This window comes from Globicephala melas, chromosome 3, assembly GCF_963455315.2.
Source record: "Globicephala melas chromosome 3, mGloMel1.2, whole genome shotgun sequence".
Lineage (NCBI taxonomy): Eukaryota > Metazoa > Chordata > Mammalia > Artiodactyla > Delphinidae > Globicephala > Globicephala melas.
This window is the reverse complement of record NC_083316.1, coordinates 56,621,178-56,634,410: the sequence shown is the minus strand read 5'-3', so window position 1 is coordinate 56,634,410 and position 13,233 is coordinate 56,621,178. Positions and strand designations below refer to the sequence as shown.

The 13,233-nt window shown below is 40.1% G+C and overlaps 1 protein-coding gene across 3 annotated transcripts in view; it reads left to right on the top strand.

Annotated features, from left to right (window-relative positions):
* ZNF366 (zinc finger protein 366) overlaps positions 1-13,233 on the top strand; it is a 328,855-nt gene that overhangs the window by 97,446 nt on the left and 218,176 nt on the right. For 2 of the 3 annotated variants that reach the window (XM_060295882.1, XM_060295875.1), the window contains one exon: positions 6,090-6,273. The exons of the other annotated variant lie outside the window; for it this stretch is intronic. The gene's annotated coding sequence lies outside the window, so the exon portion shown is untranslated. The remainder of the gene's footprint in view (positions 1-6,089; positions 6,274-13,233) is intronic. 3 annotated transcript variants of the gene reach the window in all.

The following is a 13,233-nucleotide window of genomic DNA, read 5'->3' as shown; positions in this document are numbered from 1 at the left end:
CTATAGAAATCTTTCACCTCCTTGGTCAGTTTATTCCTAAGTATTTTATTTTTTGATGCAATTTTAAAAGGGATTTTTAAACTTTCCCTTTCTCATATTTCATTGTTAGTGTAAAGAAATGCAACCAATTTCTGTATATTAATTTTGTATCCTGCTACTTTGCTGAGTTCGTTTATCAGATCTAGTAGTTTCTGTGTGGAATCTTTAGGGTTTTCTATATAGAGTATCATGTAATCCGCATATAATGACAATTTAACCTCTTCCCTTCCAATCTGGATACCTTTTATTTCTTTTTCTTGTCTGATTGCTGTGGCTAGGACTCCCAACACCATGTTGAATAGAGATGCTGAGAGTGGGCATCCCTGTCTTGTTCCAGATTTTAACAGGAAGGGTTTTAGCTTTGCACTTTTGAGTATTATGTAGGCTGTGAGTTATGTCGGTTCCCTCTATAACCACTTTGGTAAGGGTAAGAGTTTTTTTTTATTTTGGTCTTTTTGTTTTTGTTTTCTTGTCATGAATGGATGTTAAATTTTAGCAAATATTTTTCTGCATCTATTGAGATGGTCATGTGGCTTTTATCTTTTCTTTTTTTGTTGTGGTGTATCACATTGTTTGATTTTCATATGTTGAACCATCCTTATGACCCTGGGATGAATCCTACTTGGTTGTGGTGTATAATCTTTTTTATGTGTTGTTGGATTTGGTCTGCTAATATTTTGTTGAGAAGTTTTACATCTATATTCTTCAAAGACAGTGGCCTGTAATTTTCCTTTTTGGTGTTATCTCTGTCTGATTTTGGTATCAGGGTGATGGTGGCTTCATAGAATGACTTTGGGAATGTTTCCTCTTCTTCAGTCTTTTGGAAGAGTTTGAGAAGGGTGGTATAAGTTCTTCCTGGTTTGGTAGAATTCCCCAGTGAAGTCAGCTGGTCCTGGACTTTTTTTTGCAGGGAGTTTTTTAAATTACAGGTTCTATTTCACTTCTAGAGATCAGTCTGTTCAAATTATTTCTTCTTGATTCAGTTTTGGTAGGCTGTATGTTTCTAGAAACTTGTTCATTTCTTCTAGGTTGTCCAATTTGTTGGCATATAATTGTTCATAGTATTCTCTTATGTCTTTTTTTGTATTTCTGTGGTATTTGTTGTTATTTCTCCACCATCCTTTCTTTTTTTAAAGTTTTTTTAATTTGAGTCCTCTCTTTTCTTCTTGGTGAGCCTGGCCAGAGGTTTGTCAATATTTTTTTACCCTTTCAAAGACCCAGCTCTTGGTTTTATTGATTTTTTCTATTTTTAAAATCTCTTATTTACTTCCTCTCTGATCTTTATTAGTTCCTTCCTTCTGCTGACTTTAGGTTTTGTTTGTTCTTCTTTTTCTAATTCTTTTAGGTGGTAGGTTAGGTTGTTTATTTGGGATTTTTCTTTTCTTTCTTTCTTTTTTTTTTTTTGAGAAAGGCTTGTATCACTATGAACTTCCCTCTAAGGACTGCTTTTGCTGCACCCCATAGATTTTGTATGGTTGTGTTTTCATTGTCATATGTCTCAAGGTATTTTTTAAATTTCCTCTTTGATTTCCTCATTGACCCATTGGTTTTTAAGTAGCATGTTGTTTAGTCTCCATGTAATCTTTTTTTCTCATTTCTCTTTCTGTGGTTGATTTCCAGTTTGATGCTGTTGTAGTCAGAAAAGATGCTTGGAATAATTTCTATCCTCTTAAATTTGTTGAAGCTTGTTTTGTGCCCTAGTATTTGGTCTATTCTAGAGAGTGTTCCATGTACACTTGAAAAGAATGTGTATTCTGCTCTTTTTTTGGATGTAATGTCCTGAAAATGTCAATTAAGTCTAACTGTTCAATTGTGTCATTTAGGATCTCTGTTGCCTTATTGATTTTCTGTCTGGAAGATCTGTCCATTGATGTCAGTGGGGTGTTAAAGACTCCTACTATTATTGTATTCCCATCAATTTCTCCCTTTATGTCAGTTAATATTTGTTTTATGTATTTAGGTGCTGCAATATTGGGTGCATATATGTTAATGAATGTAATATTCTCTCCTTGTATTGATCCTTTTATCATTATGTAGTGTCCTTTATCCTTTGTTTTAAAGTCTATTTTTTCTGATATGAGTGTTGTTACCCCCACTTTCTTGTCATTTCTATTTTCATGAAATATCTTTTTCCATCCCCTCACTTTCAATCTATGTGTGTCCTTTGCCCTAAAGTGGGTCTCTTGTAGGCAGCATATTGTAGGCTCTTGTTTTATTATCCAGTCTGTCACTCCATGTATTTCGATTGGAGCATTTTGTCCATTGACATATAAGGTAATTATTGATAGATATGTATTTATTGCCATTTTAAACCTTATTTTCCAGTTGATTTTGTATTTCTTCTTTGCTCATTTCTTTATGTTTTTCCTTTTGTGATTTGATGATTATCTTTTGTATTGTGCTTTTGTTCTTTTCTTTTTGGTTTTTGTGAATCTATTGTATGTTTTTGATTTGTGGTTACCCTGTTTTTCAAGTATGTTAACTCATTACTATATCTACTTTCTTTAGACTGGTAATCATGTAGGCTAAAGCATGTTCAAAAAAAAATTCTACATTTTTTTTACTCCCCACATGTTTTATGATTTTGATGTTCTTTTCTACAGTTTCATGTTTATCCTTTTTCTGTTCATTGTAGTTATCATCACTTTCACCAGAATTTTTTTTTTAATCTGTGTACTGGCTTATTTAAGTGGTTTACTTTCCAACTGTGATTTTCTCTTTTCTATAGATTTTTGCTTCTTTTCTATTTAGAGAAGTCCTTTCAGTATTTCTTTTAGAATAGGTATTCTTTTAGTTTTTGCTGTATTCTTTTTGTTTTTGCCTGTCTGAGAAATTATTTATCTCTTCCTTTATTCTAAATGATAATTTTGTTGGGTAGAGTATCATAGGTTGCAGATTTTTCCCTTTCAGGACTTTGAATATATCTTGCTACTCCCTTCTGACCTGTAATGTTTCTGTAGAGAAATCAGCTGATAGCCTTATGAGGGTTCCCTTGTAACTATCTCTTTGTTTTTCTCTTGCTGCCTTTAGAATCCTCTCTTTACCTTTAACTCTTTTTTAAAAATAAATTTATTTATTCATTTTTGGATGTGTTGGGTCTTCATTGCTGCGCGTGGGCTTTCTCTAGTTGTGGCAAGTGGGGGCTACTTTTCATTGTGGTGTGCGGGCTTCTCATTGCAGTGTCTTCTCTTGCTGCGGAGCATGGGCTCTAGGCGCGTGGGCTTCAGTAGTTGCAGCACGTGGGCTCAGTAGTTGTGGTGTACGGGCTTGGTTGCTCTGCAGCATGTGGGATCTTCCCGGACCAGGGCTCAAACCCGTGTCCCCTGCATTGGCAGGCAGATTCTCAACCACTGTGCCACCAGGGAAACCCCACGTTTAACGCTTGCCATTTTAATTAAAATATGTCTTGGTGTGGGTCTGTTTGTGTTCATCTTGTTTGGGACTCTCTGTGCTTCCTGTACCTGGATATCTGTTTCCTTCTTTAGGTTTGGGAAGTTTTTAGCCATAATGTCTTTAAATACATTTTGATCCCCTTTCTTTCTCTTCTCCTTCTGGGATCCCTTTTATGTGTAGATTGGCACAGTTTATATTATTCCATAGGTCTCATATATTGCTTTCAATTTTTTCATTTGTCTTTCTGTCTGCTGTTCTAACTGTGTGATTTCCATTATTCTATCTTCCAGATCACTTATTCGTTCTTCTGCATTATTCAGTTTGCTATTTATTGCCTTTAGCTTAGCTTTTGTCTTGGCAAATGAGTTTTCTAATTTTAATTGGCTCTTCTTTATAGTTTCTAGTTTTATTTTACAGTAATCTGCATTTCTATTGATAACCTTTCTTAATTCCTTCAGTATTTTTATTACCTCCTTTTTGAACTCAGGATCTGGTAGACTAGAGAGGGCTTTTTCATTGTTTGTACTTTCAGAGGAATTCTCTCGATCTTTTAGTTGGGAGTGGTTCCTCTGCTTCTTCATTTTACTTATATTTCTCTGACTCTATGAGGTTAGAAGAAACTGTTACCTACTGTGGTCTTGAAGGGCTGTTTTTATGTGGAAGCATCCCTGTGTAGATTGTGCGAATCTAATATTTTTGGCGTGAGGGTTGTTTTTAGTATAGATGCCTTCCATGTCTTTCCTCAGTGTGTGCTGGCTGTTATCCCCTTGATAGGGGGTGTGATTGGTATTGTGATGACCAGAGCCTGCATTGTATATTGAGCAGAGCCTCCTCTTTGCTCTGTGGTTGTCAGAGCCCTGACAGACCCTGTCTGGGACAGGGGCTGCTCCCCAGTTGTTGGAGTAGAAGCCCCCAGATCCATTTCTGAGCTGTGGTGTGAGGTAGGCGGGACTGGAACACTTCTGCTAAGAGAGGAGCTGCTGTGTATTCCTCCACAGGAGCTGTCTACTGAGAGGTGCACTCTGTGGTGTCGCCTGCCACCTGTTGTGTGGGCTCACAAAGTATACTGTTGTTGGCACTGCCCCCAGCCCCACCACAACCATAGGAATGCAGGCAATCAGCCCAGGTGTCCCTCAGGTGCTGTGCTCACAAAGCCACCAGCACAGACTCATTGGCACAGATTTGCTGAAGTCAGGCACCAAGGCTGCTATAGTCATGCACCTGGATCTGCTGTGGGAATTATGACATTAGCCCATACCCTGACCCTGCTTCTGCATGAACTTGTGCCCTCAAAGCCCGCAGCTGTTGATGCTGGACCCACCCCAGCCATGGGAGCACCAGTAATCTGCTCAGATGTCCCACAGGCACTGAGCTTTCAAAGCCATTGGCGGCACATAAATCCACAGGGAACACAGCGCTGGGAGATGGCTCAGATTTTAGCCCTGCTTCCGAAGTTGCATGGCCCCTGGGAATGGGCTCAGATTTAAGCCCCACCTCTGCAAGTGGATAAGCCACTGGTGCTTGCACACTGCCAGAACTCGTCGAGGTGGAGCTGTGCCTGCTGTAGGCACGCTGAAAATGAGGCTGCTGTGGCAGGGCCCTGCCTCTCCCTTTGTGCACAGTAACAGTGTGACTCCAATGGCAGACCCAGGCTCAGTTCTGTGTACCTGATTACAGCTCGGACCACACTCCAGCCCCTTCAGGCTGTCTCTGTGCAGCCAACCCCAGTCCTCTCTCCGGGTCTGTCCGCTGAAGACCGAGTTTCAGCACCCAGCCCCCATGCACACCAGCATATCTGTATCTTGGCCTGGAGAGTGCAGGGAGGTGGCCAGGACCCTCTGTGCTGGTTTCTCTCTGTTCTGCCTGCTGCAGCCCAGCTGCTGCACTCTCCTCTGAGGCTTTGAAGCTCCCTTTCTGTCCCAGCTGATCTCCCAAGCAGTGAAATGTGTTCCCAGGGTGAGGGAACCTTTCCTCTTTCACAGCTCCCTTCCAGGAGTGCAGGTCCTGTCCCAATTCTTTTTTTTTTTTTCTTTTATCCTACACGGTTACATGATGATTTTTCTTGCAATTTTGTTTGTATGAGATCTCCCACCCGGCATTCAATAGGCATTGTGTGAGAATTGTTCCACATGTAGACGTATTTTTGATGTATTTGTGGGAGGAGGTAAGCTCCACGTTCTTCTATTCTGCCATCTTGATCTCTGCCCTCACTTTGGTATTATGAGACCTTATATCTGTATCCATCTCTACATCTGTGTCTCTGTTGCTCTCCATTTAAGTCTATATCTTTATCCATATTTCCAGATCTATACCTATCTACAAGGAAACATATAGCTTGTATTATTTTACAACTTGCTTTTTTATTTGTGAAGCAAGTCTCAGGCACCATATCAATTCATCTGTATTTCAGAATACATACATCTTTTTCCTAGGGGTGTTCCTACTGCAATGAGATGGTAAGGGAAGTGACAATAATGTTGGTATCAGTCATTGCATTTGGGTCACGGAGAATAACTGTACATTTCTTATTCTAATACCTTTCCAGTAATAGCAACAACAATCACTAACATTTATATAACGATTATAGCTTTTTCAATCTCATTTTATTATTTTCTCATTTCATTTTATTAGGAAGCACTTTTATTTGTATTTTATAGATGAGGAAAGAAAGCGCAGAGAAATGACAAGACTTCCTCAAATCGACGTAACATGCTATCAGTCTAGGTCTGAATCCTGTGCCCCATCAGTATCCAAGAAGATGCTTTGGGATTTTAATTGGATATTAATTAATAATTTGGATTGGAAGTGTTCTCTTATCAAGACAGAGAAGGCAAGACTGAAGTAAGTATTTGATGATACATTTAATAAGATTCTACTTTTAAGAACCTAATGTCAAACATACAATGTAAAATAATTATTCCCCTCCCAAAGTATAAATATACCCTTAAATTTTAGAAAATACTGCATACCAACTGGCCTAATTGGTTTTGTTTCTGTCTGTGAATTTTTGGACCTTCTTGTAAAGTAACTAACATGGTCTTCCCTAGCATATAAATTTGGTCACAAATCTTAAGCCTGAAGCCATATTGTTAAGTAAGAACAAAGAGCTAGCTAGGTGATCTGTGGAAAGGTAGACAATAATGGATGTGCCTCCTCTCCAGCAGGGGAAATCAAGCCCTCCTCCTTGTTACTCCTCTCTATCAGAGCAAACTGATTACTTGGATGTGTTCTGAATAGTTCATCTAAAATGGCTCGAGGCAAGAAGACACTTGAGGTTTTATAATCAACATTTGGGCTTCTATGGATCATTCTTATGCACAGAAGTCATCTTTGACAGGCTGACAATCACACACAGGTTTTTCTGGGGGATTAAGTTGGTTATTTTTGTATGCTGTTAAAAGGTTTTCTATCTGGGTTGCCAGATTTCCACGGAGAAAAAGAAACAAGTATTTTTTAACTTGAAAAATTCCATGATAATACTAGAATTAATAACTAACAATTATCTTCATAGTGCTTTGGAGTTTATCAAGAGCTTTTAATTATCTTATTAACAACAACTCATTGAATATGGCATTATTTTCACTCTCATATCTTTTTAAAATTAATTCATATATTTATTTTTGGCTGCACTGGGTCTTGGTTGCTGTGCATGGGCTTTCTCTAGTTGTGGTGAGTGAGGGCTACTCTTCGTTGCAGTGCGTGGGCACTGCAGTGGCTTCTCTTGTTGCGGAGCATGGCTCTAGGCACGCAGGCTTCAGTAGTTGTGGCCCACAGTCTCAGTAGTTGTGGCTCGTGGGCTCTAGACCGCAGGCTCAGTAGTTGTGGTGCATGGGCTTAGTTGCTCCGCAGCATGTGGGATCTTCCCCGACCAGGGCTCAAACCCGTGTCCCCTGCACTGACAGGCAGATTCTTAACCACTGAGCCACCAAGGAAGTCCCTCACTCTCATACTTAGATGAGCAAACTGAGACTAAGAGAGTGACTGAAAACTACATCTTTCAAGCACAGGTTCCAATGTTTCCCGTAACCAAATCTGTTGCCTTGCATACTCAACAATCATAATGAACAGTGATTTCAGTTTAAGGGATTATCCTTTCATGCATCAAGGGTAATGTCTCTCTTTGATGATAAATGTTACCCAAAGAGGAAAGCAGCCAATCTGCCACCTTTTCATGCTCTGGCTCTACTGAGGGGAATGCCTTTTGGTCCCAGGGAAGATTATTTACCACACAGGCAGTCCCCAAGGAAGCCCAGGGTTTACACATGTGTCTAAACACTGCTTGACACTCTGACCAGGAGCAAGTTTCCCAGAGTCTACAAGCACCCTGCACCTTTTGGCTCAGTTTCAAACTGGAGACAGGATTGGAAAGAAAAGATCTTTCTCCTTCACTTCCCTGGGGAAGTCTTGAGAAGATGTCTCCTTTGTTACTGGTTCCCAAATTGCCCTCTGAGTGGTCTTGGAGTGATCTAGAGGGGTCTGCAAGAAGTTAATGGGTCCTAAGCATGGCCTGTGAATGAGATAAATGAAGTGTCTCCCATGAAAGTGTTACTATTTTTCAAGTAAATGAGGTTGCTATTGGACTTAATTAAAATAAAAATTAATTTAAGAGCAATACCAAATGCTTAGTAGCATTTTGCCATGATATATGTTTGTAACCAGTGGTTATGAAAACTACTGCCACGATCATATGGAGAACGGCATTTTTTAACGTGCAAATCTCCTGTTACACAGAAATGCTGGGAATGACTACTTACCTCCAGAGGAACAGGACATCAGAAGATAGTTTATTACATTCTTTTTCATACTGCTTAACATACTGCTGAAAGTCACAATATCTCCCATTATTGATATGATGCAGATTTTTCTCCTATGAGGATTGAGCCACAGGGATCCTCAGAGATCAGCTAGTCAGAGTCCTCATTTTTTTTTTTTTTTTGTGGTATGCGAGCCTCTCACTGTTGTGGCCTCTCCCGTTGCGGAGCACAGGCTCCTCACGCGCAGGCTCAGTGGCCATGGCTCACGGGCCTAGCCGCTCCATGGCATGTGGGATCTTCCCGAACTGGGGCACGAACCCGTGTCCCCTGTATCGGCAGGCGGACTCCCAACCACTGCGCCACCAGGGAAGCCCTAGAGTCCTCATTTTAAAATGAAGAACCTGAAGCTAGGAGAGGTGAAAGGACTCACCCCAGGGCACACAGTTGAGGTAGGCTGAACCCACATCTGAAATCCTTTGACTCTTTGAATCCAGAGTACCCACTCTGCTGCCACCATAGTAGCCATTAATTATGACCTCATTATCTGAATCTTCATAGTAGTCCTGTGAGGTAGATAGTATCATTTCCTCTTTACAGATGGAGAAACTGAGGCACTAAGCCATTAGGAACTTGCCCAAAGTCATACACAAATTACTACAGATTGAGTGGCTTCAACAACAGAAATTTATGTTCTCACAGTTCTGGAGGCTTAAAGTCCAAGATCAAGGTTGTGGCAGAGGTTGGGTTTCTGGTGAGGTCTCTCTTCCTAGCTTTCAGCAACCACCATCTTGCTGTGTTGTCACATGGTCCTTTCTCTGTGCACGCAGCCACGCATGGAGAGCTGAGTTCTAGTCTCTCTCTTCCTCTTCTTATAAGTACACTAATCCTATTGGATTAGGGCCCCACCCTTATGTCCTCATTTAACCTTAATAAGACTTTAACCTGCTTAAAGGCACAGTCACATTGGTGGTTAGGGCTTCAACATATGGATTTTTTGGGGGGGTGTTGAGGGGGACACAATTCAGCCCATAGCACTCTGTGTTTCAAAATATTCTCCAGGGCTTCCCTGGTGGCGCAGTGGTTGAGGGTTCGCCTGCCGGTGCGGGGGACGCGGGTTCGTGCCCCGGTCCGGGAGGATCCCACATGCCGCGGAGCGGCTGGGCCCGTGAGCCATGGCTGCTGAGCCTGCGTGTCCGGAGCCTGTGCTCCGCAGCGGGAGAGGCCACAGCAGTGAGAGGCCCGCGTACTGCAAAAAAAAAAAAAAAAAATTCTCCAGAGGCATGTAAAGTTTATGTGCCTACCATCAGTTCATAAAGAGTTTTCCCCTGTATCCCTGTGTACCCTGTATCCTTGCCAATACTGGGTATTACTATTTGAAAATGTTTGATGTGCTAAAATAATGGCTTTTTGTGGTTCTAATTGTAATAATTTTTCATACATGTATGTATTTTTGTTTTATGGGTTTCCTATTTATTCCGTTTGTCCATTTTTAAATTTGGTATTCATTATTTGGTACATATGTGGGCATGTATACCTTTTGTCACATATTATAAAAATTTTTTTAAAGTCATTTTTACTTTTAAATTCTGTTAAAGGGTTATCACTGTTTTAATTTTGTTGTGATTTATTTGTTAGATAATATTATACTTTAAAATTGATTTTTTTTCTTTTTAAATATTTTATTTATTTATTTATTTATTTGATTGCCCCAGGTCTTAGTTGAGGCTCTCTGTTCCTTAGTTGTGGCATGGGAACTCTTATTTGTGGCATGCATGTGGGATCCTCATTTCCCTAACCAGGGATTGAACCTGAGCCTCCTGCATTGGGAGCGTGGAGTCTTAACCACTGCGCCACCAAGGAAGTCCCTAAAATTGATTTTTAATTACCAGCATTTATCTCCCATTCTTTATTTTATACAGGAAATAAAAGTTTATTATAGCAAACCTATAAAATTTAGATAAGCAAAAAAGAAAAAAATCACTTAGATGTTAGCTTGGTAACTGTTTTTGTGTATAGTCCTCTAAACTTTCCTATGCAAATACATATATTTATGTAAATTCATATATTATACATAGGCTTTTAAAAGTTGTGCAAAAAATGGGATCAAACCCAAATTAGGCACAGCCTGAAGCTGTTTGGCCCTGTTTTGCCTTGCTCCCCTGATGGAGCTGCCCTGGCAAGTCTCACCTGCCACTACTGTCCTTGCCAACTGAAAGGAGGGATGCTGTGCCTGTCCTCTGGCTGGACTGGAACTGCAGAGGCTGTGATATTACCATTGGCTGTCTGGAGAGGCTAAGTGACACAATCTAGAAAGGGGGAAAGGGCTAATGCCTTTGACTTTGACCAGTGAGAGGAAGATAGGAAGGGACCAGCAGAGAAATTGTTCATCCTTTCTCCACTCAGTGGATTGTTCTGAGGAGCAGTGTTACATGTCACCTCTCTGGGGACACTTTGTTTGAGCAGCCAGCTGTATTGCTTAATAACATGCCACAATGTATTTGCTCTCCCTCTTTCCCTGACCACTTCCCTTTTCCTTCCCTAATGCTTCTCTAAGATTGTAGCTCCAATAAAGCATTAGCACGAAAGCTTAGCCTCATGTTCTAGGAGATAATTTTGGCTAATACTATTTTTGTATTTTTATCCCAGGATGGCAAATAGGTCTGTTTAATCTTACACATTAATTCTGATAATCTATATTATACATAGACTTCTTAAAGTTGTGCAAACATGAGATCATACTTATATTGAACCCAGTTCGAACCAGTGTATTGGTTGTGGCTATTGTGAGGATTGTATTGGGAAAGATTCTAAAGCTCTATTCTGATCTCAGCTGGAAAGAGAGTTATGATTTATAAGCAATATCTGCAGCGTGCGTTTAGAATGGGCTTGGCAGAGCAGTAGAATGCATGAGCCAAATTGACCTCCTGAGAAGTTATCCAAGTTTATATGGCAGGAGGGGTGTTTTTCCCACACCCAACATTGAATATTATCGTTCTTTAAAAAAAAAAAAAAAGTTTCTAGTTTTTGGGTTAAGATAAATTATACCTTATTTTCTATTTCTTTGATTTGAAAGTAATTTTTCATATCATTACTGAGCTTCCTTTATGAATTACCCAATTTCCTTTCCCCTCCCTTTCCTTCCTTCCTCCTTCCTCCCTCCCTTCCTCCCTCCCTCCCTCCCTCCCTCCCTCCCTCCCTTCCTCCCTCCCTCCCTCCCTTCCTTTCCTAAATATTAAATTTCATTTTGAAATAAAGTAATTTTGATGTGTACTATTTAAAAGTCAGATAGTAAAATGGTTAATAACAAAGAACAGCTGCCCTTCTCCAATTTTTCTACCCCTGAGTCCTCTCCTCATAAAACCATTTCCATTTCTTTTAGCTGTCATTTCTTTTGGGGGGAGGGAGAAATTTGTCTCAGTGTTTCTAAATAATATGCTTACACTGCTACTTCTTGATTTTTCAATTGTAGATATTATCCATAGACTTTCTACTATGGAAGATAGGAATTTATCTTCCTACTATAGAAGATAAGAATTTCCTGTCTTACATATTTTCAACTACCATCTCCTCATACCTCCCCCCATACTTTTCCTTCTTGCATCCTCCGGATACAGATGTATAATAATTTTGGGATAAGTCAGTATTCAGGATACACATTGTTACTATTATATAAATACTGTAACAGCTAAATCTCAAAGTGTATTATGATTTCTTGTTCAACTCCCCCCCACCCCCGCCCCGGAGTTGATTGCCTCAGTTTTTGTGTTTTATCACGAATGTAACTCCAGACTCTCTGGTATAAAACCGTTTGGTATAACCAAAGACTTCAGATAATCTACTGATTCTGCTTTTTTCTTGAAGGCCCTTCTGAAACCTCTGACCTCTGCTCTGATCTTTTTTGGTTGCTTTCTAAGCCTGCTGCTTAGCCATTCTCCTGAGATTTTTTACCACCATTCTGAGAATTCCCTTCATCTGACTCATATATCAGATTCCTAGCTGCCTGGATTTTACAACTACTTTCTTTGTTTTACTCCCTTATTTGGATAGAGTTCATCCTCTACTTGCTTTTTCAAGAAAAGATGCAGAGGAGGTAAATTTTTGAAAACTGGATTTTTTTCCTCTTTGGCCATTTAATGGATGGTTTGAATTGGTACCGAATTTGACAGTGCTGCATTAGTCAGAATGGGCTAACTGTTGTACCAAACAACCCTCATATCTCAGTGTCTTAGCACAAAGAAAAGTTTTGCTCGGTGCATTTTACGTGCAGTTGTTTGGTGGGTAGATTTCCACATGGTGTTTTAAGGCCGAAGGTTTTGTCCATTTGGAGGCTTTACCGGAATCTTGGAGTCTTCCTCTAGGTCTTCTGCATCCTTCCACATGACAAGGAAAGAGACTCTAAAGGACCATGAGGAAGATTTTAGAGGTCTGGCCTCGAAGTAGGTTTCACTTCCACTCACGTTCCATTGGTTAAAACTCAGTTACATGGAGTGCCTAAGTGAAAGGCAGCTGGGAAAACACTTTCCCTTGTAACTGTAAAGGCATTTTTGTCTTGTGTTCTGGCTTCCCATGTTATTATTGAATCATCTGATACAATTCTCATTCCTAATTCTTTGCATCTAGGTTGTTTCATTTGGTGATTGATTGATGAAAGTCCAGTGGAAAAACAGATGAACGAGGGAGAAAAGTCCACGAGAAATGTACTCCATTGTCACATTGTACACTTAACCTGTGGGGGATGATTTTGTCCTGCAGGGGATATTTGGCAGTGTTTGGAGACATCTATGATGGTCACAACTGGTGTGTGCCTGCAGGTGCTACTAGACTCTAGTGAGTAGAGGCCAGAGATGTTTAGTAGAGGCTAAATGTCCTACCACGCACAGGATAGTCCCCTACAACAAAGAATTATGTGGTCCAAAATGTCAGTAGTGCCAGGGTTGAGAAACCCTGCACTAAATGTTATGTCTGTGCTTTTAGGTTAGAAAGAATGGTTGCCGCCACCACAATAGAAGCATGCATAATGGTAGCACACAGAGAGATATGATTAAAT